Source organism: Rhinopithecus bieti, unplaced genomic scaffold, assembly GCF_001698545.2.
Source record: "Rhinopithecus bieti isolate Rb0 unplaced genomic scaffold, ASM169854v2 scaffold_2349, whole genome shotgun sequence".
In the NCBI taxonomy this organism is placed as follows: Eukaryota; Metazoa; Chordata; class Mammalia; order Primates; family Cercopithecidae; genus Rhinopithecus; species Rhinopithecus bieti.
The window spans coordinates 607,992-635,076 of record NW_016804051.1 but is presented as its reverse complement, the minus strand read 5'-3'; the positions used below and the strand labels follow the sequence as shown (position 1 = coordinate 635,076).

General features: G+C 38.9%; 1 long non-coding RNA gene across 1 annotated transcript; it reads right to left on the bottom strand.

Annotated features, from left to right (window-relative positions):
- Positions 1 to 21,352: 21,352 nt before the first annotated feature.
- On the bottom strand, positions 21,353 to 26,863 carry LOC108523131 (uncharacterized). The gene is made up of 3 exons (XR_001883705.1): positions 26,764 to 26,863; positions 22,363 to 22,474; positions 21,353 to 22,197 (listed from the first exon to the last, which is right to left on the bottom strand). It is a non-coding gene; the product is annotated as an uncharacterized LOC108523131 (long non-coding RNA).
- Positions 26,864 to 27,085: the final 222 nt, after the last annotated feature.

The following is a 27,085-nucleotide window of genomic DNA, read 5'->3' as shown; positions in this document are numbered from 1 at the left end:
CCACTACTTGAATACATCATAACTTATCCATCATAATTTGAAGCATATTTGGGTTTTTCTCACTTTCTGGCTATGGTGATAATGCTTCCATAAATATTTCTCATACGTTCGTTTGGCAGACAAAATGTTTTGTTTCTATTGTTTATATATCAAATAATGTCATTGTTGGGTAGTAGGGCATACATATATTCATAGCTTTAATAGATATAGACAAACATCTTTTCAAAGTAGTTATATAAATTTACACGGACTAGTACTGTATGAACATTCCATTTACTCCAAGTTCTCAACACTGCTTAGTATTTGTGTAACCGAAACACAGGTGTTTAGTCACTCACCGCCAGCAGAGTCTAACTAACAAGAGTGAGGTCTGGTATAAAGAAAGTGACTTTTTATTCCTAAAGTAGTTTAGGGGAAGTACAGGCTTCCTGCCTTAAGTACCCGTAAGTGTACTGCTTCACTTTTGCAGCAGAAAGTGGGTGCTTTTAAAGAGGGAGTCTATGCAGAGGTGGAAATGAACAGGTCGGGGCCTGCATATCACATTGGTGCCTTACCTACCGGTCAGTCAAGTTGGCATTTTCATGGGCAGAAATAGGTTGTAAAGGTGGCCGAAAACTCTCCAGGTGGGAGAAAGTTTTGTAGTAAACATACTTTGGGTTACGAATTGACTATTACCCCTCAAGGTGGTCTCCTGGTGGGTGAGAGTTCCTCTCTGGAGCTTCTAAGCACATAATTAGATGAATTTGATCTGCAGCAAGTATCTGGTGGGGGAGGGTAAGATGTTATCATTGCATTTCTAAAGGGCTAAGTAGGAAGTGAGAAACGAGGGGAAATAGAGTAAACAAAAAAGAGAAAATAATCTTTAAAATAGTAACTCATTCTCTTTTCTTAGAAAAAATAATGTTGCGTATTGTACTAGGTTGCACTAATGATGGTTAAATAATAATGTTGCATGTCGTACCAGATTATGTTCTATGTTTTTTTTAAATTTGGGCCATTTGGGTGTCTAGTAGTATCTCATGTAGTTTTAATTTGCATTTTCCTGATGACTAATAACATTGAACATTTGTTCTTTGCTGAATGTCCAATTAAATAGTCTCCTTGGGAAGTAACTTTGTTTACCCTTTTTTTTTAGTTTTTTCTTAATGATTTGTAGAAATTCTTTATAGGTACTAGATATAAGTCCTTTGTTAGATACATATTTCAAATTTTTTTCCCTAGTAAATGAGTTTTGTTTCTTACTCTTTTATTATAGCATCTTTTGAAAACAGAAATATTTTATTTTCATGAAGTCCAATTTATCAAATATTCTTTTCTTTCACTTAATTGTGAATCCTGTTTAAAAATTATTATCCATCCTAAGTTTAAGTATTTTCTCTTTTTTATAGAAGTTTACTGTTTTACCTTTTACATTTTCTAGAATCAATTTTCCTATATAGTGTGAGTAAGCAATCGAGATTATCATTCCCGTGTGAATATCCAATTGATTCAGCAACATTTATTAAAAATGCCATCTGTCTGTGATGCTGTAACGTTGTTGTTGTAAATTAGGTGACTATATATGTATGGAATTGGTTTTGCACACTCTTCTCCTCTACCATTGGTATGCGCTTAAGTCAATAACATTCTTCTATATTTACTGTAACCTCATAATAATGGTATCTGTAGTGTAGAGCCTCCAACTCTATTCTTCAAGATCATCTTTGACATTGTTGGTCAATTGCTCGTCTATATAAATTTTAAAATTTGTTTGCCAATTTAAGAAAAATCTTCTAAGATTTGATAGGATATTGGATGTATAAGTTGGTTTGATGAGAATTACCATCTTTATAATATTAATCTATGACTATGTTTTTCCATTTATTTAGGTATTACTAATTTCTCTTGATAATTGTAGTGTGTTAGAATTGGGGTCCCCAGCCCAAAAGATATTTCCACCTAAAAACCTGTGACTGTGACCTTGAAACAGGCGAGTTCCCTGATCCCCCTCGCAAGACATACAATAGGGGTGTGGCTCCCCTCTCTGGTTTCTGCCGCTGCTCACACCCCTGACAGGAGCGGGAGCACACAAACAGGTAGGTGCAAGAGCCAGGGTGAGCGATTTGGGCTCCTGCCCCACAGTGGCGTCTAGGAGTGGGTGCCTTATGCCCCAGTGTTACAGTGCTCTTATAGCCTTACCAATTTGTGGTAATTTGTTACAGCAGACCTATGAAACTAATATAATAATTTTCATAGTGTTCTATGCAAAGATAAAATCTCATTTAGACATATTTCTAGATTGTTTAAGTTATTGGTGTGACTGTAAGAGGTGTCATCTAAACATTTTAAATTTCTAATTATTGGCACTGATGAAAATACAGTTGATTTTTCTATGCTGACCTTTTACCCAACCTTGCTAAATTTACTTATTAATTGTTTGCTAGCAGATTCTTTTGAATTTTGCATATGCACAAAATAGTGTTTATATATGCGGCTTCCCCAAATAGTAATTGTTTCATTTATTCATTTGCCATTTTAAGGGATTTCTTTTTCATTGCTTTATTGCACTGACCTCCTATACCATACTGAAAATAGGTGGTATTAGTAAGCATCCTTATCTTGCCCCGATCTCAGCGGGAAAGCTTTCAATATTTCACCATTAATTAGGATATTTGCTATAAGTCCTTTTTAAATACCCTTTATCAAATTTAAAAACTTCCCTTTGTACGTTTTTTAATCTTTATTCTGTTAACATGGTGACTTACATTATTTGATTATCAAATGCTAAACCAAATTTGCATTCCAGGAGGAAAATTTGCATGATGTGTTACCCTTATACATCACTGGGTTTGACTTGCTAATATTTTGTTTACATTTTATGTATTTTGTAAGAGAGATTGGCCTATAGTTTTCCTTTCTAGCCAAGCTTTTGGTATCATTCTTTTATAAAATAAAAATGAATAACCTCCAATTTTTTTAATCTACAAAATTCTTTCTCAAAATGTCTATATTTCCTCTTCATTTATTAAGGGATAGTTTTGCTGGGTGTAGTTTTCTACATTAGCACCTTTTTTCCTTCAGCACTTTAAATGTATAATTTTATTATATTCTGGCTTCTAGAGTTTATGTTGGAAGACAGCTTTTGGCCATATAATTTCTCCTCTGAATATAATGTGTCTTTTTTCTCCAGCTGCTTCTAATATTTTTTTTTACTTTCTTGGCCTTTCTGCAATTTTAATAGGATGGCCTTTGGTGAGGTTTTCTTTACATTTACTTCACTTAGTGTAAGAGATTCTTCAATTTGTGAATTGACACCTTTTGTCAACTTGGAAATTATCATCCAGCATCTTTTCAAATACTGTTTCTCCCTAATGCCATTTCTCCTCTTTTTCTGGTACTCCAATTACATGTGCTAGCCAATTGCAGAAATTTTCATATGCTTCTTACACTTTTTCTATATTTTCCATTCTTTATTTTAGTATCTGTGTTCCAATCTGGATATTTTAAAAGACAATGTACTAACCATTTCTTCTTCTGTGTCTAATCTGCTATTAAATCCATTTATTAAATTCTTAGTTTCTTATGTTATTTTTTAATATATAAATTTCCACTTCTTTTTATCTATGATAAAATCATTTCCAATTCTCTAGTGAAATTCTCTATATTTTCATGTTTTAACATATTTATAGTATTTATTTTAAAGTCTGTGTCTCACTACTGTCTGTTTTCCTCTTAGGATTGGGTCAATTGGCCCTGTTTCCCAGTATATTGGTCATTTTTAATTGACTGTCAGGCATTGTACGTAAAAACTACAGTGGTTCTAGATGATGTTATCTTTCTCCAGAGATGATTAATTTTCTTCTGGCAAGCAAATATGGTTAGTCACATCACCTTGATCCAACAAGGGATGAAAATCATGTGTTTTCATCCAACAACGGATGAAAACTGTTTCAGGCTTTGTGAGAGCTGGTCAATTTCCGGTCACCTTAATCCTAGTGCATAGCACTTGATGAGGCTCAACTAAAAACCTAGGATATTTGCCAGGCCGCCCCTTCTTGGAAAGCTCTGAATTTCAACGTTTATCTCTCCAGCAATGAGACTGCTGAAATCTCTGCTTAGCTTTTTAGCCTCTAAGCTACTATTTTCTGCTTGGTTTTTTTAGATCAGTGCTCTAGGCATGTGGAGTTTAGTAATCAGTAACTGCTTCAAGGAAAAATAGCACTTAGAATGTGAGGTTTATTTCTCTCCAGTTTACTATTCTCTGGGATATTGGTACCTCATGTCCTGGCTGCCTTGGTAATCCTGAACTCAAGTTTTACCCTTAGTCCAGTATAACTGCTATAAGCTCCAAGCAGCCTCATTTTGTTCTCTATGACCCATGACGTACATTTGCAAATTCCCCAAGGGGAGGATAACACGTAAAGCTCACTTCAAGGTATTATCCTTCTCACCTGAATCTGGGCCCCTCTTGTTCAACTGCTTTGGCTGCCTTCCAATACCTTCACAGAAATGTTTATGCATTCTATCCATCTTTCCTGGTTATTTTCAGCAGGATTTGTCAATCTGCTATAAGTCATTCCATAGTTGTTGGAAGCAGAATCTTTATTTTAAATTTCAAATTCTTGAAAATGAGCAAATTAGCCACAATTTCAGCAAAAATGATATATATATACATACACACATACACACACACATTTAGGGTTGTATTTTGTAGCCTAAGGAAAAGGATGGCTATAAAACAATTTTACAAGTATGTGCAAGGGTTAAATGAAAATACAGATGATTTATACTGACCAGATGTAAGACACTAAGAAATGGAAGACCTCTGCTAACTACTGGAGACTGTGTATCCCTTGTAAAGGGGTCAATAGCTTTTCAGCCCTACATCTAATCAGCCAAGCTTTTCTGTAAGGGCCAGATATTAAATGTGTTAGGCTTCGTGGGCCATACGGCCTATCAAAACTACTCAGCTCGGTCATTGAAGTGTGAAAGCAGCCATTAGACAATAAGTAAACAGTGGGTCCAGCTGTGTTCCAAGAAAATTTTATCTACAAAAGCAGGTGGTGGCTATATTCATGAGAGACATTGACTTGTTGTTTTCTTTCTTTGTACTGTCGTTTTCTGTTTTGGATATCAGGGCCTTAAAAAATGAGTTGGGAAGTGTTTCCTCGTCTGTGTTTCTGGAAGAGATTTTATAGAATTAGTGTTAATTCTTCCTTAGACATTTGGTAGAAATCTCCAGCAAAACTATCTGAGCTTGGAGATTTCTTTTATGAAGTTTTAAATTAAAAAATTAAATTTCTTTCATAGTTACAAGGCTATTCAAATTATCTGTTTCATCTTTTGTAGTAGATTGTGCCTTTTGGAGAATTGGCCCATTTCATTTAAATTGTCAGTTTTATGTGTGTAGTGCTGTTTGTAGTATTCTCTTATTAGCCTTTTGATGCCTGCAGAGCCTGTAGTGATATCTTCTGTTTCGTTTCTGGTGTTGGTAATAGGTGTTTCTTTTTTTTGTTTGTTTGTTTTCTTTGTAAATTTTGAAATTGAGGATTCTCAATTTCATTGATCTTTCTGAAGAATCAGATTTTTGTTTCATTTATTTTTACCTATTTTAGATTTTTTTTTTTTTAATCACTCTGCCACTCTCTTACTTTTCTTTCATCTGAAATGTCTTGCTCTTCCTTTTATTTCTGAAGGATATTTTCACTGGATGTAGAATTGCGAGTTGACAACTCTTTTCCTGAGCACATTATGCCATGTCCTTCTGGCTTTCATGGGTTCCAAGAAGAAATTATAGTGAAAGTGTTATTTTTCTCTCAATCCTTCGCAGACTTTTTCTTTGTTCTATGTTTCTGGATTTCGTTTATGAGGTGTGTTGGCATCAGTTTCCTTGGTGTGGATTTCTTCGGGTGGGGGGCTAGATTTGGCCCCCAGGCCCTGGCTTGTTATACTCTGCCTGGATGATTGATGCTACATGAAAATCCAGGCCCAGTATTGTCTGACTTTCTGATTTTTTAAGAGAAACTGGAAATCCAGAGTTCTTTAAAACTTGAAATCACCTGAGTTTTTAAGTCTCCCAATAAATTCTAATTTTTTTCACCAAAAAACTGGACAAAAAATGAAAACAAAAAAAATAATCTTCATACCCTCAAAGGCCATGGGACATATTTGTTAGATATTAATGTGGTACTCTTTAAAATTGTAAAGTGTCATTCTTTGTTTCATTTAATGCTTTTTTTTGTGCCTTTACTTTAACTTTGATACAAAAATAGAGATTCATACTTTTTTTTTTTTTTCAAGACAGGGTCTCACTTTGTTGCCCAGGCTGGAGCGCAGTGGTGCAATCACAGCTCACTGCAGCCTCAACCTCTCAGGCATAAGCGATCCTTCAACCTCAGCCTCTGGAGTAGCTGGGCCCACAGGCATGCACCAACCACCAAGCCCAGCTAATTTTTTAAAATTTTTTTGTGGAGACAGGATCTCACTATGTTGCGTAGGATGGTCTTGAACTCCTGGGATCAAGCAATCCTCCTGCCTTGGCCTCTCAAAGTGCTGGGATTACAGATGTGAGCCACCAAGCCTGACCCATACTTTCTTTTAACTTATATTTGCCTGTCATGCATTTTCCCATCCTTTTATATTCAATTTCTATGAGTCACTTTGTTTTAAACATGTTTTTTTCTCAGCTTATAGTTGGATTTTGAGTTGGGAAGTGTTTCCTCTTCTATGTTTCATATTTTTAAGTCATATTTTTAAATTATGGGTTTTAGCTCATTTACAGTAATTGACATGCTAGATACGATTAGTCTTAATTTGTTTCTTCTCTGATGAATGCATGGGCTTTTATGCATGGCTTCTGAAGACAAAGAAGTAATGATTATAGAAAAGCCCTACTCCAGCAAAGATTTGGAATAAGCATGTCATCAAGATGGCTACACTGATAGGGTTTAATGATGTTTAATGCTCCCGGGGATGTACAGCTTTTAACACAGCAAATATTTAGAAGGCCATTATCATTTATTCATAGTTAAATCACAGATTCCTTTCAAAGAAAATCATTGGAGAATAAAGCAATTATACTTCCCTCCTTTCTGCTTCCAATGCCCAAAGGAGCCACAAACCAGTTAGGATGGTGGGTTTTTAATGTTTCTCATACACCAACTGGCACCTCCACATCCCTTAGCTGCTGGCTGTCAAGCAGCTGGCCCCAATTTCAAGAAGTGGAAGAGCTCAGGCATGTGACATTTGGGACTCACTCTGCTGCCCAAAGCAATTGAAAAAACCTGTTCTGTTTTTGCATTCCTAAAACTCAGGCTGCCAAAAGCTTGAGAACAGAATCATGAGAAAATTACTTTTTCATCTCATGCCTTCTTTCTGGTCCTAAATAGGGGAGACTGGTATGGGAGAGCTATGTCATCCCTTGGTCCAGTGGCCCTTCTCCTATATCACGGACCCTGGATTTACTTCCTTCCTCCCTTGTGCCCTATGCTTTTTGGATCCCATGTTTAGACTGAGAGAGGCAGGAATCAAGGGGGTTGAGGGCAGAGGGCTGCTGCCAGGAAATATTGAGAAGAAATAGAAAAGCAGAGCAACTCTTTGGCACGTGGTTGATGAGATAATGGACTCTCCAGGTGAACTCCCAGGCACCTGGGATGGAAAAAAATCACCTCTCCTTCCACTGAAACTGAAGGGTTCAGAAGAATCAGGTCATACTGATCCCAGCCAACCTGAGCTGGCAAGGACCTGAGATTGTGTTTTTTCAGCCTTGAACACCAGCTGTGTTTTCTACAGCACAGCAGAGTGAAGCAGCAACCCCAGTTACTTGATTCTCCATTAGTTCCTCACACAAACAAGAGTATCCATGATCCAAGTTCTAGTGAAAAGGCCTTATTGCCTGGGGTGGCACCCGAAGTTCTTGGTCTCACAGCCAAGGAAATCAAGGATGCAGACACACTAAGGGTGAAGTTAGAGCAGAAGTTTACTGGGCAAAAGAAAGAGAACAACTCTCTGCTGCAGAGAGGGATCCCATAAAGGGTTGCCATTCTGCAGTGAAATGCAGGGGTTTTTATAAACGAGCTAGTGGGGAGTGGGTACCTTATCTACATAGGGTGCAAAAACCAGTTAAAACTAGGTGTGTCATCTGCATAGAGCATGAATCTCTGGCAGTCCCCATTCCAATCTTTTATTATGCAGGCAGGTCCTTAGCCTGAGCTACTCTGTGTTGTTTATCTCTTTCCTACTGTGCATGTGCTAAAGGAGAGGGGATGGAGCTCCCACAAGGAGCGTGCCTGGTCCAAGGTAATCCTTCCTATCAGTGCAGCTGCAGGCAATCCCCGTGCAAGTTTCCAACTTCCTTATCTGAGTATGCCTAAAAAAGGAAAGGAATGTGCCTACCAAGCCCCACTGTGCTTGCTGGGACTCACCGTATGTATGTGAAGCTAGCTGATTACCCAGGAAGCTCCCTCTCTGTGCCAGAGTGCATTTCCTTATCTGTTTGCAGCCCAATCTTCCAGGCTGCTCTTTGTCAGAAGTTATTTCTTGGGCTGCTTTTCATTAGAAGGAAAGTTCTGCCGAGGACTCTGCCCTAACTATCTGCCTTGCTAGTTTCTTTCTACCTTCTCTCTCACTAGTTTTTCAAAAGCCCTTTTCTGGGCCCCAAGGAGGGTGATTTGATGAACAGAACATGAGACTTGATGTGGATTTGAATATTGTCTCTACCACTATTTGTAGCTATTTGACCTTCAACAATCAATGTCCTTAAGAATGCAGAGAGATGCACAGAGTGCCTATGACATCACCGTATTGGTCCAAACTCTCCAGAGAAACAGAATAAAGCAGATGTGGAAAGAGAGAAAGAGATTTATCCTAAGTCATTGGCTCACACAATTGTATAAAAGTGGTGAATCTAAAATCTGATTAGGGATGTCAACAGACTGAAGACTGACTCAGGAAGAAGTTGAAATTCAAGTCTGAAGACAGTCTGCTGGTGAGCCGGGAAGAGCCAATGTTGCAAATGAAGTTGGAAAGCAGTCTGCTGGCAGAACTTCCTCTTGCTCAGGGGAGGTTAGTCCTTGTTCTATTCAGTCCTTGAACTGACTGGATAAGGACAAGTCATATTTTGGAGGGCAATATGCTTTACTCAAACTCTGCTGACTTAAGTGTAAATCTCATTCAAAAACACCCTCACAGAAACATCCAAAATAATGCTGGCCAAATATCTCAGTGCCTTTGCCTAGCCAACTTGACATTACCACTGCCAACAAACTCTGGAGATCCAGTAAATATAATTCCTTCTTTCTCATTTCCCTAGTTCCTGAGCTATTAACTCCTCTTTCTCCCAGCTCCTTTAATTTTTTCTCTGTCTTGGGCCCTTTGGTCACTGACAGTCTCTGTCACTGTAACCGCCCAATGGGTTCTTCCTTACTGCTGCACAAACACATACCATGGCATTGCAGTGAGGAAAGCATTTAATTGACATGAAGCCAGCCATATAACACAACAGACGGAGTTATTACTCAAATCAATCTCACTGAAGGTTTATAGGTTAGGGATTTTTCAAAGATCGTTTGGGGGAAAAAGTAGAGGGACTAGGCAATGGATGCTGATGGTTGAGCTGGAGATTAAATCATAGAGAATCGAAGCTGTCCTCTTGCACTGCGTCACTTCTGGGTGGGGCCACAGGAGCAGCTGGCAGATCTAGGTAGAGCCATGGGTGTCAGACATGCAAAAAAAAACCTGAAGATATCTCAAAGGCCAGTCTTAGGTTCTACTGATAATGATGTTATATGCAAGAATAATTGGGGAAGTTGCATATTTTGTGACTTCTAGAATATGGCTAGCCATTGTTTATGTTTACACCTTAGCAGAATTCAGGTTCTTCTCCTCCTCCTAGCCTAGTGATCTCTCATTGCTTTACAAAGCCTGTTGAGTTTTGGGAAAGGGCTATTATCATTTAAACTAAATGTGTCCCAAAGTTACCCAGCCTAAGTCCAGGAATAATTAAGGCAGCTTGAAGGCTAAAGGCAAGAAGGAGGTTGGCTAGATCAGATCTCCCCCACTCCCGTTTCACTGCTATAATTTTTGCAAAGGTGGTTTCATAATTGCTGAGTGAGGATTGTCTCCCAGAATGCTTGCTCCCAGAATCTTCTGCATATGCTTTTAAACCACTGTCTGCTTTGCTCCTGATAACCCTCTGTCCTTCACTGTGCCCTTGCCTTCTTGCTCTACTGGCCTAGGCACTTAGCAAATGTTTACTCATCCTCAAGACCACCTGTCTGACATGACATGCAGTCTCCCCTCCACATTTTTATCTCCTCTCAAGAAAATTAATAATGATTATGCATAAAAATAACCATGAAGAGGAAATAGCAAAGATTGAATTTAAATTCTTCTTGATAATCACCTGTTTCAACTATTTCTGAGTTCCATTTCTCTTATATTTGGCTTCCTGGTCTTTGTTTTTTTAAGAAAAGTTTTGTTCAGTTTTAAGAAAACTGAACAAACGGCCTCCCCACTTGGTTCCTTTTCCCTTGCTGCTCCTCCTTTTTTTTTTTTTTTTTTTTTTTTTTTTTTTTTTTTTTTTTTTTTTTTTTTTTTTTTTTTTTTTTGTTGTTGTTGTTGTTGTTGTTGTTGTTGTTGTTTTAGATGGAGTTTGCTTTTGTTGCCCAGGCTGGAGTGCAATGGTGTGATCTCGGTTCACTGCAACTTCCACCTTGTGGATGCAAGCAATTCTCCTGCCTCAGCCTCCTGAGTAGCTGGGATTACAGGCATGCACCACCACGCCCGGCTAATTTTGTATTTTTAGTAGAGATGGGGTTTCTCCATGTTGGTCAGGCTGGTCTCGAACTCCCAATCTNTGGTCTTTGTTTTTTTAAGAAAAGTTTTGTTCAGTTTTAAGAAAACTGAACAAACGGCCTCCCCACTTGGTTCCTTTTCCCTTGCTGCTCCTCCTTTTTTTTTTTTTTTTTTTTTTTTTTTTTTTTTTTTTTTTTTGTTGTTGTTGTTGTTGTTGTTGTTGTTGTTGTTTTAGATGGAGTTTGCTTTTGTTGCCCAGGCTGGAGTGCAATGGTGTGATCTCGGTTCACTGCAACTTCCACCTTGTGGATGCAAGCAATTCTCCTGCCTCAGCCTCCTGAGTAGCTGGGATTACAGGTATGCACCACCACGCCCGGCTAATTTTGTATTTTTAGTAGAGATGGGGTTTCTCCATGTTGGTCAGGCTGGTCTCGAACTCCCAATCTCAAGTGATCCGCCCACCTCGGCCTCCCAAAGTGCTGGGATTACAGGTGTGAGCCACTGCACCCGGCCCTACTCTTGCTGCTCCTCCTCTTTTGGTCAAGGCAGTGGAGCTCATTTTGCAAATCTCTTCACGGATTTGCTTTTAACAGATTCAGAGTGAATGAAGATTTCTCTCTAGGCCATCAGTGACCCACTGATATGGTTTGGCTGTGTCCCCACTGAAGTCTGTTCTTGAATTGTAGTTCCCATAATTCCCACATGTCATGGGAGGGACCCAGTGGGAGGTAACTGAATCATGGGAGCGGTTACTCCATACTGCTGTTCTCGTGATAGTGAGTGAGTTCTCATGAGATTTGATGGTTGTATAAGAGGCTTTTCCCCCTTTTGCTCAGCACCTCTCTTTCCTGCCGTCATGTGAATAAGGCATGTCTGCTTCCCCTTCCGCCATGATTGTAAGTTCCCTGAAGCCTCCTCACCCTTGCTCAACTGTGAGTCAATCAAACCTCTTTCCTTTATAAGTGATCCAGTCTCAGGTATTTCTTCATAGTAGCGTGAGAACAGACTAATACACCCACCGACCAATTAACAGAAAAATTAATTTGGGTAGAGAAAAACTTTCTCAAAACTAGAAAATATGCAAAGATTTGTAAATGCATATTAATCTATAATCTGTCTCTAAGAGATAAATGTAATGGTCATATATATAAATTACAGAACCGGAAAAGAAAGATCATTTCTTGAATACACAATTTTACAGAGCTTGACTGGGAAGGTACTCTAAAGATAAAGAAGGCACTAGAGGCCGGTCACAGTGGCTCATGCCTGTAATTCCAGCACTTTGGGAGCCAAAGGCAGGCAGATCACTTGCGGCCAGGTGTTCAAGACCAGCCTGGCCAACATGATGAAACTCCATCTCTACGAAAAATACAAAAATTAGTCAGGTGTGGTGGTGCAGGCCTGTAGTCCCAGCTACTTGGGAGGCTAGGGCATGAGAATCACTTGAACCTGGAGGCAAAGGTTGCAATGAACTGAGATCATGCCATTGCACTCCAACCTGGGTGACAATGTGAGATCCTGTCTCAAAAACAAAAAAAAAGGCACAAGAAGCAGTAGACAACGAAGATGGAGAAAATTTAGAAAATACCTTAAATGACAACCAATGCATAACTGAAAGAGTACAAAGAGTAACAAGCACTCCTAGATTCAATAAATACCCAGAAGAGCATCAGAAACACTTCGTCCTCTTCTCCAGACAGCTAATTTCTACCCAACTTAAATTCCCAGATCAAAACTCTCCTCGTTCTTAAAGATTATGAATTGTGAATGGTATTGACATGAACTGCCTTTACCAGACCTGAATGAGGGTTTAATCAGACAAGCTCCCAGAGTAGAAGAGAGAGCATCCTGAGGAATCCAGCAGTTGGTAAACAAGCCTTTACTGCACTCCCTCGGGAAATGAAGCCCTGTAAGTAGGCACTCTAGATAATGGATGGTGGGGAACAAGCCTGTCCCCACCCTATAAAGAGGGTGTATGGGAGACAAGACCAACAAATATGTAATCAGCATAAACACAATGAGAAAAATACAGTCATTCCAAGAGTATGTTGAGGGGGAAGAATGAATGGGTAAGGTGGGAGAAATGAACCACAAGATCACTGGAGAGAAAAGAGCCTGGTTGTTGTGTCTCTGGTTCAACTAGTCATTAGTATCCTGAAAGCAGAGAAATCCCAGAAAGCAGTCTTCCAGGGACCTCACACTGCCCATTCTCCACTGGTGCAAAGGGCTGGGATTAGCAAAGTCCTGCTCTGAACTTCATAAGGCTTTATTTGGAGTGTGGAGCAGTCAGAGTCCATTCAGTCTGTTAGGGAAGGGTGATCCATCCTCACTGGAAATCCAGATGAGTCTTTTCCTGTATGGTTCTTTCTAGAACTTTCATGTGGTCACTCATACATGAGAATGGGAGGACAGCTCCACACAGAATGTGTCTTAGCTATAGATGATTGTCCAGCTCTTGATCTCTTTGCTACCACTAGTTTTGATGGAGACATCATTGTATGGAATGTGGAGACCCCATTGGCCTCTGCTGCTTCCAAAATACACTACATATTCCTCTCAGAGAGAGATGCCAAATGACAAAAGAAGGTTGGAGATCTAAGCTGACTTCCTTTCAAGTTACATTTGTTGATGATTAGGTGAAAAAGGAATCTTTCTGCTGATAGATTGGCTTCCTGGTGATCCAGTTGACCCTTTAACAACACAAGTTTGAGTGGTGCGGGGCCACTTATATGCAAATTTCCTTCTGCCTCTACCACTCTTGAGACAGCAACACCAACCCCTTCTCTTCATCCTTCTTCTTCTCCTCCTCTGTCTACGCAACATGAAGATGACAAGGATAAGACCTTTATGCTGATCCACTTCCATTTAATGAATAGTAAATATATTTTCTCTTCCTTAGGATTTCTTAGTAACATTTTTTTCTCTAGCTTACTTTAATGTAAGAACACAGTACATAATACATATAACATACAAAATTTGTGTTGATTATTTATGTTATCAGTAAGGCTTCTGGTCAACAGTAGACTACTGGTTAAGTTTTGGAGAGTCAAAATTACACACAGAATTTTCTACTGTGCAGGAGTTAGCACCTTAACCCTCACATTATTCAAGAGTCAACTGTATATTCACTATTTGTATATAAATCTCAGGAAATATCCTTTTATATGAAAAGTTCTTGTTAACGTCTTTCTGCAATATCATTTTAATGAGCTGGGGAAATAAGCAGGCTTGCTCGCCTATGTTTGACTATCCCAAGAATTCTCAGGTGATACAACTCAGCAATATTTGTGTGGCCTCCAAAAAAACTGGAAAATCAGTTATTAAAGAATTAAACCATTCCACCAAGCAGCTTTGCAAATATTCAGTTGCCTGTCTGCTCTGGGAAAGAAATTAGGTTAGTAGAAGAGTACTGCATGTACTTTTCTGCTTGTACTAGATCCTAGAGGATCTAGGATTGCTGTTTTTAAAATAATTTCACAAGCTAATTTTTATTTATTTATGATCTCATATTTCCAGTATCATGCAATGTCTGTTTTATGAAGATAAATCTTTACTACCACTTTTGGTCAAAACAATGGGATAGAGGAAAATATTCTAAATGTCCTGAACTTACTAATAACTTACGTTATTAGTAATGATAGTAGGTAAGTCTTGTAATCTCTGGACTTCCGTTTCTCCCACTTCAAGAATGGAGACAACTAAAGTGTCCCATGCAGGATTGAGGAGATCAAATGAGAAAATGCACATGAATCTCTTTTGTAAAGAATAAGATATACCGGCCGGGCGCGGTGGCTCAAGCCTGTAATCCCAGCACTTTGGGAGGCGGAGACGGGCGAATCACGAGGTCAGGAGATCGAGACCATCCTGGTGAATACGGTAAACCCCTCTCCCTACTAAAAAATACAAAAAACTAGCCGGGCGACGAGGCGGGCGCCTGTAGTCCCAGCTACTGGGGAGGCTGAGACAGGAGAATGGCGTGAACCCGGGAGGCGGAGCTTGCAGTGAGCTGAGAGCCGGCCACTGCACTCCAGCCTGGGCGGCAGAGCAAGACTCCGTCTCAAAAAAAAAAAAAAAAAAAAAAAAAAAAAGAATAAGATATACCAATGTTAATGACAGTACTGCTGTTACTATTTTTACCCTCACTGTGATCACAGGGCATTGGCCACCAGATTCAAGAGTGTCCTTAAAATCCACATTTAAGAATAAGCAAGATCCTACTCTTTTCATCGAAATGTAATAGCGTGGCATTTGACTATTTATCTTTGATTCTCAGAAGTATAATTCATTGAAACTGAAATGGGCTGAAAGATTCTGGGATAATCTATGGGCTACCCATGTTTTTATTTATGAGTATTCTCTCTGTGCCAAAGCAACTAATCTTTTCTTAAGTCTTCTTTAAGGAATAAAGGTAAGTTTTAACCCATTTCTATGTTCATTATTCCTTCTGACATCATGTGAGGCTGGCACTTTTTCATTTGTGTAGGATGGGCTCAGATTAGCCTGATTCAGAAAGAGTAAGAACATTATCCCAAAGAAATGAGAGTAAAGCTGAAATGGTCTTATCCTTCAATATGATGAAGGCAGCCTATATAATCTGTCTAGTTCTGTTTTTTATTTCACTCTAGAACTAATAAAACGCATTCAGTGGTAATTCTATTAGCAAGAGATAGTGCAAATAATGGCAATAAATCTGCAGGACAATTCAAGCTTCTAGAGCATCTGTGGATCATCTAAAATAATCAAGTTAATATCTGAATGCATTAACATATGTGTGCCTGGCACATAGGATGCTTTATGAATGTGTTAGCTTTTAATACTGAATGACAGCAGTGTTTTTTTGTTTTGTTTGTTTGTTAGTTAGTTTGTTTTGTTTTGTTTCTTTTCTTTTCTTACACAGGGTCTTGCCATGTCACCCATTCTGGAGCACAGTGGCGCAAACACAGCTCACTGCAGTCTTGACTTCCTAGGCTCAAGCAATCCTCCCACCTCAGCCTCCCAAGACACTGGGATCACAAGTGTGACCAACTTGCCCTGCTAATTTTTTTTTATAGGCATGGGGTCTCCCTGTGTTGCCCAGGCTGGCCTTGAATTCCTGGGCTCAAGTGATCCTCCTACCCTCAGCCTCTTAAAGTGCTGGAATTACAGGCATGAGACACCACTCCTGGCCAACAGATCTTGATTTATGAGGTGGGACAATGCAGCACAACTAGGCCTGTCTTGTGTCTCTTATTCTAATTTTCAACTCCTTGATCCCATTGGGTAAAGCAGAAGCCCAATAACAGAAAGTACTTCTCAGGTCCCATTTTCACCTCCTGTCAAACCCTGGCATCCTTTAAAGTCATGACGGAACCATCTGGGAGTCCCTAGGTAGTGTCTCCTGCTGAAAGATAAACAAGTCTTGTTGTCTTCTACAAAGGACTTGCATCTCAGCCTTCCCACAAACAGACCCATCCAAGAAACCCTCCAAGACGTCATTAAATGTCAGGGTAAATACAGTATCATTTGCCAAAATAAGACCTGGCTGACTTACCATAGTTTCCCCACAGGAGACAGCACAGCACCTACAACCAAGATTTTGGAATCTGACAGACCCAGAATCAAATGCAGCCACGGCTATTTACTAAGTGTGACATTGATTAAGTCATTTAACCTCTCTGATCCTTATGTTCTTTGTAAATGGTAGCTATTTGAAACCCACAATATATTTAGCCAATCTGTTGCTTCTGTACAAAATTTGTTTTTTATCAAATACTTGTATGTAATTTGTTAAGTGCTTACCAAACGTCAACCCATTTAATTCTCCCAACAAGCCTATGGTGTAGGTACCATTTTTATCCACATGTTATAGATGAAGCCAACAAGACACAAGAAGATAAAATAGGTCACAAGGTCACACAGAGTGTGGTAGAGGCGAAATTCAAACCCAGGTATTCTGGCTACTGAATCCTTATTCTTAACCATCATCCTAGCTAATCTTTAATAGCCAAACAAGGAAGTAATTTTAAAACTTTTCAGGGAAGTAGTTTTAAAATAAGAAAGTATTTTTTAAACCATGTTATCATGGACATTTTCAAACACACAAAATCAATGAGAATTCCTTGCACATTGCATTTTCCTTTCATTGCAATAAAAAATATCTTTGTTGGCTGGGCACAGTGGCTCAAGCCTGTAATCCCAGCACTTTGGGAGGCCGAAACGGGCGGATCACGAGGTCAGGAGATCGAGACCATCCTGGCTAACATGGTGAAACCCCGTCTCTACTAAAAAAAAAAAAAAAAAAAAAAAAAACTAGCCAGGGCGAGGTGGCGGCGCCTGTAGTCCCAGCTACTCGGGAGGGCTGAGGCAGTGAGGAAGTGGCGTAACTCGGGAGGTGGAGCTTGCAGTGAGCTGAGATCGGCACTGCACTCAGCCGGGTGACAGAGCGAGACTCCATCTCAAAAAAAAAAAAAAAAAAAAAAAAAAATCTTGTTGTTTCTTTTCGGTCTTGCTCGTATCATTGGCTAAATTATGGTACTTACCATAATTTACCTTTCGTTTCCTCACACAGTCGTAAAAGTAATGATGGTGAGTTCTTATATTTGTGCAGTACTTCTTCTTCTTCTTTTTTTTTTTTTTGAGACAGATTCTTGTCCTGTGCCCAGGCTGGAGTGTAATGGCAACCTCTGCCTCCTGGGTTCAAGCAATTCTCCTACCTCAGCCTCCCAAGTAGCTGGAATTAAAGGTGCATGCCACCATGCCTGGCTATTTTTTGTTTGTTTTGTTTTGTTTTTTGGTATCTTTAGAGATGGGGTTTCATCATATTGGCCAGGCTGGTCTCAAACTCCTGACCTCATGATCCACCCACCTCGGCCTCCCAAAGTGCTGGGAATCCAGGCGTGAGCCACTGTGCCCAGTCTTGTACAGTACTTTCCTAGTATTATTTTCTATATTACTTTGGAATGTTCACTAAGTACTTTTATTTTATTGTTTCATTGAATTTTCCAGCAATCTTCTAAGTCAGGCAGTGAACTTTCTATAACTCCATTTTACAAATTGTCAAATCCAGCTCAGAGAGCTTAAGGAATTTTCCCAAGTTCACACACCTAACAACTGATGGAGTCTATTAAAATATCAATCTGATTTTTTAAATTTTCAGTTCATTTATTCTCTGGACAACAACATATCGTAGAAAAATTAGTGAGTTCTGGAACTCAGTAAACTTCAGCACAAATCCTCATTCTTCCTCTTAAAAGTATTACCTTACACAAATAATTCTCTAAGCCGTAGACACTCATCATTCAAATGGGCTAATACTACTTATATCACAGGTATTTGGAAAGATTATATTTTAAATTGTTGTAATACATTATATAAAATATTATATTATAAATACATATAAAACATGTGCACATATAACATGTCAATCTAATATGTACATATTCATAAAATCTATACATACACATGTAAGCATGTGTGTATGTGTGTATATAATCTAATATCATGACTATCCCAAAGCAGATGCCCATTGAATATGTTACCTTTTCCTGCTTCTAGATAAGATCAATCACAAGAAACACCCTACTGATTGCTCAGTAGTCAGGTGCTCTACTTTCAAATCTCCCCAAACCTTTTCAGCATTAGGATAGTCACCAAAGACTCCTGGATGCTTTCCCCCACCCCCCCCAAATTGCTTACTTCTTCGGTGCTCAGTTGCCCCATCAAACCGAAAATGTTCCAGCTTTATTGATTACATTACATTCATATCTTTGGGAAAACTAAGCAAAACCTCCGTTATTTTATTTGAACTTGGGGGCCAAGTTGGAGGCTATCTGTTACATTTTTATAAAAGAATCAATTGCCCGGTGCGGTGGCTCAAGCCTGTAATCCAAGACTTTGGGAGGCCAAGACGGGCGGATCACGAGTCAGGAGATCGAGACCATCCTGCTAACACGGTGAAACCCCCGTCTCTACGTAAAAAAAATACAAAAAACTAGCCGGGGCGAGGTGGTGACGCGTAGTCCCAGCATCGGATGCTGAGGCAGGAGAGGGCGTCAACCAGTGAGGCGGAGGCTTGCAGTGAGCTGAGATCCAGCCACAGCACTCTAGCCTGGGGTGACAGATGGGTGACAGAGCGAGACTTTGTCTCAAAAAAAAATAAAATAAAATAAAACAAAATAAAATAAAATAAAAAGAATCATTTGTGTAAGATCAATTTAAAAATGCATTACAAAAGTGGTCTTCCCAACCCTGAACTAAGCCTTCTCTATGTCAAATAAACACGTCTGTGGCTTTGTGTCTTCCTTCTATATTTATGAATAGTTTATGAAGAACACCATGGATAAATACTTTTTAGTTGAAAAATATTAGACTTTAACAGGAAGGCACAATTTGTCTTTGGTGACTAGATATGTCAGCTAGCCTGTTTCTGTACTCATATGTTTGCATTTAAACTCTCCTAAATCAGTAGAAACTATAAGCGACTTTTAAAGAAGAAATTCAAGAAAAGTTATTCTTTTCACTTGTTCCATTACAAAATGAAACTTCCCTACTTGGAACTAGATGGCATCATGCCTGTACAGAATTGGCACTGAATATATTTTTGTTGAATGACTAAATGAATGAATGAGATCATCTAAGTAACTTACTGAAGCATATGAATTATGACACTCTCCAGAAATCTGTTTTTTGATTCTTTTCCATATATATGTGAAGTAATTTCAATTAGAGCTAATAGTTTATTCAAGTATTAATATTTTGAAAACCTATTTTAATGAATAGTGATAATATTTAGTGAATATATTGATCATATTATACAATAAGTCTCTCACACAGACACACACTGTTGCTCTCTCTTTTCTAAAATAAAAAATATGAAGGTAAATATCAGGCTTTCTCCATCTAAATAATTACAACTTTTGAATTAGTGAATTAAGTGAGGTTGTATTGTATCTAACTTTAATACTTTATGTTAAAATTGGAATCCATTTTCATACTGAGATATGAAAAACATATGGTTGCCAACTTTGTAGTACCAGCCCCTGGGCAGGGTACATCACCTTCCAAAGTGAATGCATGAACTCACATAGACCAGCCCTCAGCTGTCCCACTAGTTGAGCAACTGAAGCTCCTTAAGACTTTTCTCAAAAGGCCTTCTTTTCTCCCTTGTAGCTTACAGTGTCCAGTGGAAAAATTATTGTTTCTCCCACATCATCCTACACTTTCCTCCCTAAAGAAGGCCACAGTCCTGATAAGCTCCCATTCAGGGTCCCTCCACTGATGGAGTGTCTCTGGGGAAAGAAAGAAGTATGATAATACATAGTTCACAGTAACTATGGCCTCAAGGCACAGGGGTGCACTGGGGGGTGGGAGGAGACTTGGGTGGCCTTTGTACTTGGAATGGTGAATTTGGAATCAAGAAATCAGAAGTCCAGGTCTGGTTCTATCATTAACTATGAGATCCTCCTCTTCTGTATTTAAGAAAAAAAAACATCAAAACTCAGTGTTGTAAATAACCTCAAATATCATCCAATCTGACTCAGAGGGAATCACCACTTCCCAGTGCAACAGGCTTAGATTTCCTGGGTTGAAATCTGTCTTCACAGTCTCTTGCAGACAAAAATGAAAGTAAAATGATGTGAATCAGACCTGGCTTAGTTATTATTTCACTGTTTGGAACCTCTGTGCCCTGCATCACAGTAGCATGTCTTTATTTTGGTCTTCTGTGAAAGACCAAAATAAAGAGATCAATAGAGATTCTTGATGCGAAGTTTCAGTAGTTTTTTTATTTTTTATTTTTTGAGACAGAGTCTCCCTCTGTCCCCTAGGCTAGAGTGCAGTGGCTTGATCTCAGCTCACTGCAAGCTCCGCCTCCCGGGTTCACGCCATTCTCCTGCCTCAGCCTCCGAGTAGCTGGGACTACAGGCGCCCACCACCACAGCCGGCTAATTTTTTTTTGTATTTTTAGTAGAGATGGGGTTTCACCGTGTTAGCGAGGATAGTCTTGATCTCCTGACCTCGTGACTGTCGGCCTCAGCCTCCCAAAGTGCTGGGATTACAGGCGTGAGCCACCGCGCCCGGCCTCAATAGATGTTTTTTTTCCATCTCCAATGTTTTATGATTCTGTATTCTTTGGATAATGAGTATTGATCATTACTGGTAACTTCAGTAAGCCAAAACTAACCTCACAGCTAACACTGATACATAAAAATTCTATGTATCCTCTTTTCACCCACCCTGCTACTGTAAAATAAAATAAAACTTCAAATAAAAAAATCAGGTAAGCTTGTGAAATGGCTAATAAATACACGAAATATTTTATCATAATTTTAAAAAAAGATAATGAAACTGCAAAATGAAACTACAAAAATCATCATCAAAGTTAAAATCTTATAAAGAAAATATTAATAAAAAATCAATTGGTAAATTAATAATATTTGTTATTTTTAAACTACCATTTACTGAATATTTATTGTGAGTCAAACTCATAGTAAATAGAAAAAATAATAATAATATGCCAGACATTAGTCCAAATAGAATTTAATCAGAAGAAAGATACGTGGATTATATTTTCAAAATACTGATCAAAATAAAGATGCTCTAACCATATAAATTGGCAGATGAAATAGATTTTAAAGTAAAAACCTTATCACACAATATGTCAGAAAACTATTACAAACCTGAACCAACAAACATCAGCAACATAGCTCCAAAATATTAGATCAAACCTTAAGAAATTGCCAATAGTTGACCACTTTTTGACCTTCAAAAGCAACTACTCATATAAAGTAAAGGTCAATAAAATTATGGTAAATTGAATTTCTTAGAGTGTAATTTTTAATACTTAATTATTACAGACTGATTGATCAAGTGATCAAAAAATTAATGATGTTGCTGAATTAAACAGCATGATTAAGACATTTGGTCAAATTCACATATTTAGAACTTTATGTCAACTCTTAAATAATCTGAATTCTTTTCAATTTTCCAGGGAATATTTTCAAAAACTGAGCACATACCAGACCATAAAGGGCATGTCAATAAATATTAAGGAATTGATTGATAAAACATGCAGACTATATTCTCCAACAAAATGCAATGAGAACTCAATTTCAAAGAAAAAGAAAAAAACAAAAATACTTTTGTGTGTTCAGAAATGGAAAGAAATATATGGTTCTAAATTATTCATGACCCACAAAGGAAATTATAAAAGAAATTAGAAATAATGCCAGTCCGGCTCATCACGATCTGATTTTCCTATTTGATTTGGTCAGTGTGACTTAAAATCTGGTAATGCTGCCAGAGCTAATGTAGTGGGCTTCAGGAACAACAAAAAGAAAATTGCTTGTTTATTTCACCCATTTGTCCATAGCTTTTGCCTCTAGGTTTCATTCAGTCTTTTCTTTATTTTTTTCTCCAGGGTTTATCCAAGTGTCACCTCCTTCAAAGCTGAAAAATACACAGGAACATCATCAGCGGTGTTTAGTACTTCTCATGTGACCCCATGATCATCATGTTGGAGATACTTCTGCAAGAACCTCCAAACAGTGGACTACTGAGAGAACACTTGTGGGAACCAAATGTCATTTCAAAATACCAGCTACTTTAACTTACCTGCAACAAGTAGGCTTCTTGGTCTGTATTAACCCTGGTAGGTACTATTGTTGAAATAGGCATCTCCCTTATTCAGGAATGTGGGCAAATCTGATCGTGCCTCTTTAAGGTTCTAAGTTGACAGAAGCACATGAAGAAGCAATAGTTTAGAAGAGTATATGCCTCCAAATCAGAGTAAGACAAATAAGAGCAGGGAAAGCTATTTCGCTTCACCGCTCATTTCCCAAGCATCCAAGTAAAACACTTCCTTAAAATGTCACATGCATTAGAACACAAAGGAGAAAAACAGGCAGAGGTAAGCAAAGTTTAAATCTGTAAATCTGTTCTTTAGGACTGCAATTAATAAAAACTCAAGGATTCTACTTGCAATATTCTACCCATAACATCATAATGTCAATATTCCAAAAGAGTCAAGAGCCCCAGAATCAGGATCTAGAATGCCAGATGAAGGACAGAGAGGAATCCCCATGAATCCTGGGGTTTTGTATAATGGCAAACACTAAGAAGTAAGATAGAAAGAGTGAAATCCTATTGACACTGTTGAGTCTGGACACCATCCCGAAAATGTCCCTTTTCACTAATTGGAAGGGCATCCAAGTAAGGAGAAGCTTGATGCCATGTGACAACATCAGGTAATCAGCTCATTTCTCTCATTTTCCTTTACGTCACCACGGACAAACTCAGGATGTTGACAGGACAGACTTTTATAGGCAAATGGTTTGGTCAATCTGTCACCAGTATATTAACAACATGGGCAAAAAAAAATACTTTTTCAAAATGGATGTCCTTGCTTTACGGTGGAGGGGATATGGATATTTTTCTTTCTGTCTTAATTTCCTTCCATATTGTTATGTTTAAAAAGACTTAGTAAGTAAAAGTAATGGTTATGTTAGGTAAAATTCATTCACCACCCTTAATACGAATCAGTGGCTCAAAGACAAAAGTCCAGAGAAAAGGGTCAATCTTGCGAGAGAGTTCATGCAGAATTTACAAATAAAATTTATACAGAACACTCAGAAGTATACAAAAGATGAAGTTCATTATTGTTTATCATTACTCTCTTACTCTGAAGCTACCTTTCCTCCTGCTGACAGAGAAAAATTAAAATTAATTAAATTAATTGTATTTAGTTAATTATTTGTCTAATTATTATTCAATTAAATTAATTAAACTAATTTTTAATTAAGCGTAAATGACTTTGTTCCTGTTTAAAACATTTCACTTTGGGATTAACTCAGCTTCATTTGGGTAAATTACCCAGGAAATTCAAAGACTGCTTCCCTCCTCTCTCAAGGGGTCACTTTGCTTATACCTCCTTCCCAAGGTGGTATCTGGGGGCAGAGAAAAGCTGGCATATCTTTGTGGCAGGAGTCTGTGGAGTTCTGGGTCTTCAGCTACACACTGGTTTTGTCCCTGAATGTCCTTGGCTGGTATTTACTTAGGTGTGGCCGATTTCACTGTCCTTTATGGGCATCTGCTGGCATCTGCTGCTGATGTCCAAGGTCTCTGGGTCCCTCAAATCGCCAGCCCTCTATGGTTTGTGGCATTTTGCTTCTTAACCCTGAAGTCTATACCAAGACAACATTGTTCTCAGCACCTTGGTGTCCTCTCCCTGGGGCAGACAGGAAATCTGGGCCATAAGGAACACTCTACCCTGGAAGAGGGATGGTGGAAGTTTCACCATTTCCCTACCACAGTAGTCACAGAGTGGGACACGGGGGACAAGTCAAGATGTTGACTCTCCCTCAAGCCATCTGGGCTTTCTGTGAGGGTTTCCGATACCTCATCACACCCTACCCCAAGTTTGCTTAAGTAACGTGGGGTTGTGGAAGAAGCAGTCACTTCTCAGTGACCAAGCTGTGGTACACATCCTAGTTGTGCCCTCTCGAAATCTCGCTTCCTTCTCCAGGGCAATGGCTTCTATTTCCTCTTCCTGTCTGGTGGAAATTTCCCACAGGTCATTTCTCCTGCCTGCTCTCCACTTGTGGCTTTGATCCTCTGTGACCTAGCCTGGCTCTCTATATGTTACTGGGAACTTCCAAGAATTTTAAAAACTTTTTTCTCTCTCCATGAAGCCTGATTTCTAGGACCATTACCCTGCTATGGATTCAAAATATCATCTTGAGCTTAGAACCTTAAAATTAACTCCTTTTCTTTGATTTTTACTTTAACAATTCTTCTTTACTTTTTTCTTTCTTTTTTTTTTTTTTTCTTTGAGACACAGTTTCACTCTGTCACCCAGGCTAGAGTGCAGTGGTGCAATCTTGGCTCACTACAACCTCCGCCTCCCAGGTTCAAGCAATTCTCCTGCCTCAGCTTCCCCAGTAGCTGGGATTATAGGCACCCGCCACTGTGCACTGCTAATTTTGTATTTGCTTCACCATGTTGGCCAGGCTGGTCTTGAACTCCCACTCGTCTCGGCCTCTCAAAGTGCTGGGATTATAGGCATGAGCCACCATGCTCAGCCACAATTCTAATTTTTTTTTCAAGGCAGTGGAAGCTACATCAGCTGATGACTTACTCCAAGTAGGATAAATAGAAATTGTTTTGATAAAAAAGATTGTCTACAAAAGGTTCAAAGACATATGAGAGCACTGCAAGAAATGTGACAGAGCCCCAGGGCTAGTCAGAGTGTCATCATTACCACCCTAGGTCCAAGACCTCATAATCTGAAAGAAGGGTTACCAAACTCAGAAGGAGAGAATATTTGCAGGCAAGTAGTAACCTTCAGTGAGGGTCTCAGCAGGCTCAATGCAACGCCTTAGGGAAGAAACTAGATGGGGGAATAAATGGTGACACCATTAATCCCACTGATATAATCCAAACGAGTCAGCTCCCGGGTGGAAAAGGGTGAAGGGTGGATGTGACAGCAGAAGATTCTCTGTCAAATGCTTTTCCCTGAGAGAAGAATATAGAGAAAACCAACTACAAGGAAGTACGAGAAAAGAAAAACTCACCGTATGTTTCAAATACAAACGTGTGTGTTATCCTCAGTTTAATTTCTGTCGGTGTCCACTTAGGTATGTATTTCGATTAGATGCCCCTTAATTTGCAAAGCTGCCTAATAATGATAATAATAATAGCTAGCCCTGAGTTCTTTGTCTCCACCAAGCACTGTGAAAAAACTTTTTAATGGAAGTGTTTTAATCCTCAAAAGAAACGTTTGGGGTAAATGTTATGATTATCATCTTCATTTTACAGATGGGATCACTGAGACTAAAAGAGTGAAAGCGTTTGTCTAATCACATGAGCTGGCCAGTAGTCAATGTAAGAGCTAACAGTAGGTTATCTCTAAGGTAGGGCACTGGGAAGGAACAGTGGAGAGAACTGGAAAGAGCTTGCCCTCCTGAGTTACAGCTGATGGTCACGATCTGGAATGCAGAGGGCCTTGTGTTGACAGATCTGGTTTTTCAAAAGAAGCTTGTCATCCACATTGCATAGGAAAGGTCTCCATTTTTTAACTTAATGGGTCAGTTTGAATTTTTAACACAATTTGAAAAATAAGTGCGTTAAACACACCAGGAGTGTCCCTTTTGCAACATTTGCTAGACTGTAACAGAGAAGCCCTACGCCATCACTCCGGCACCCCCTTACCATGGTTTTAGTGCTTGACAACACCCCTTACAGGGCTACAAACCAGGGAGGTATATTTACTGTCAAACTGACACCATTATGTTTGCATATTCAATAATAGCATGGCAGACTATTTGTGGTAACTAGCATGAAATAAGTATCATGCTAAGAACTTTACATACGTCATATCATTTAATCTTCACAACAACCCAGTCATTTACATATGTATAATTATCCATACTTTACCGATTAAAACACTGGGTTCAAAGACATTAAGTAACAAGCCTAAAGTTGCAAAATAGAAAACAGCAGAACTAAGGACTGAACTCAGGGCTCTCTCACCCCAAAACTTAAGCCTTTTCTATACCAACAATAGAGGAGTCTCCCCTGCACCATTCTGAGATTTTACACACACAAAGCAGAAATCCACAGGGACAAGCTCCTCTTCCAGGTCTGGTACCAATACTAACATCAAAGTAACGTATTTTGTTTTGCAGACTGTTCACTAACCAACCAAATATTATGCTTCCTAAAATCACCATGGTCCCCTTTTGAACACTGAACAGAAAGAGATAAGCAAAGAGTGGGACAGTTTGCACTTGGAAATGGGCAGGCAGGTGGAAAAACAAGCCCAATCTGCTGAAAATTAATAGGAAGGCAGAGATTCCACTGAAGAAATGTTAAGAAGGGCCTCGGGTCATTTTTTTCCATGTCTGATTTACAGAGAAAATACCATTTTAAAGAGTAGCTTTAAAAAAAATGGGCTGCACTCCATAAAACTCAAAGGACAATATCAAATAAGTAGATTGTATCACCTCCTAAGCGTACCTTCCAACCCTGGAGTACTTCTTCCTCTCCCTGAATCATGAAGCTCATCTTCCTTGCTGGATGTTTTGGCCATCCCCTCTCAGCACAAGCAGCCCTCACACTCCCTGCACCCACGTCTCAGTCAGCACATTTGTTTCCAATACAGAAATAAAGTCTAATCAGACAGGAAGCTACAAAGGAGAAAACCCATGTTTACACGTTCCCATATGCTATGTCATTTGCTAGATTTATTGCTAACCCTGAATCATCTCTGATTTTCCAGACTTCAGTTGTCTCAAGTTCCATCGCATGTTTTTCCAAATGTTTGCGTCATTACGTTGAG